Source organism: Passer montanus, unplaced genomic scaffold (genome assembly GCF_014805655.1).
Source record: "Passer montanus isolate IOZ18808 unplaced genomic scaffold, ASM1480565v1 scaffold504, whole genome shotgun sequence".
Lineage (NCBI taxonomy): Eukaryota > Metazoa > Chordata > Aves > Passeriformes > Passeridae > Passer > Passer montanus.
In genome coordinates this window covers 27,358-28,509 of record NW_024369975.1, presented here as the reverse complement: position 1 = coordinate 28,509, position 1,152 = coordinate 27,358, and positions in this window count along the sequence as shown.

The following is a 1,152-nucleotide window of genomic DNA, read 5'->3' as shown; positions in this document are numbered from 1 at the left end:
GGGGTTAAATTTGGGGAATTTTGGGGTGAGTTGTGTGGGTTTTGTAAATTTTGGGGTGAATGGTGTGGATTTTGTGAATTTTGGGTTAAATTTTGTGGATTTTGGGGTCCCCAGGTGATCGACATCCTGCGGGGCAAAGCCTCGAGACCCCCCCAGGACCCCCCGGGACCCCCCCAAGGTGAGCCCCAAATTTTGGGGGGGGGGAAATTGGGAAATTCCCGAATTTTGGGGAGAAATTCCCAAATTTTTGGGGTTTGGGGGGGAAATTCCCAAATTTTGGGGTCCTGAGGGAGAAAATCCCAGATTTGGGGGGGAGAATTCCCAAATTTTGGGGGGAAATTCCCAAATTTTGGGGGATAATCCAAAAATTTGGAGGGAAATTCCCAAATTTGGGGGGAAAAATCCCAAATCTGGGGGGAAAATTCCCAAATTTGGGGAGAAATTCCCAAATTTTGGGGTCCTGAGGGAGAAAATCCCAAATTTTGGGGTCCGGGGGGGGATTTTGGGGGCAGAATTCCCAAATTTTGGGGGGAAATTCCCGAAATTTTGGGGTCCCTGGGGGGTTTTTGGGGGGTCCTGGGTGAGAATTCACAATTTTTGGGGGGAAATTCCCAAATTTTGGGTGGAAAATTCCCAAATTTTGGGTGGAAAATTCCCCAATTTTGGGGTCCCTGAGGGTTTTGGGGGATCTTGGGGGGAGAATTCCCAAATTTTGGGGGAAAATTCCCCAATTTTGGGGCTCCCGGCTGCAAAAAATCCCCAATTTTGGCTCCTCTGGCCCCGCCCCTTTCCAGGCAGCGCCTCCGAAGCCACGCCCACTTCAGCACCCGCAGCCAATGAGGTGGAAGGGGCGGGGCCTCTGCCGTCGCTGAGGGGAGCGCAGGGAAGCTCCGCCCAGCAGCGGAGCAGGGACCAATCAGAGGCGGAGACGGGGAGGCCCCGCCCCGTGGCGCCTCAGAGGCTCCGCCCACGGGAGGGGCGGGGCCAGGGAAGCATTAATGGCGCGCCGCCAGGGGGCGCCAACGCCGGGCCGGCGTGAGGGGAAATAAAAAAATAAAAAAAAAATCGGTGAAAAATGAACTGGGATGGACTGGGAGGGACTGGGATGGACTGGGAGGGACTGGGAGGGACTGGGAGGGACTGGGGGGGACT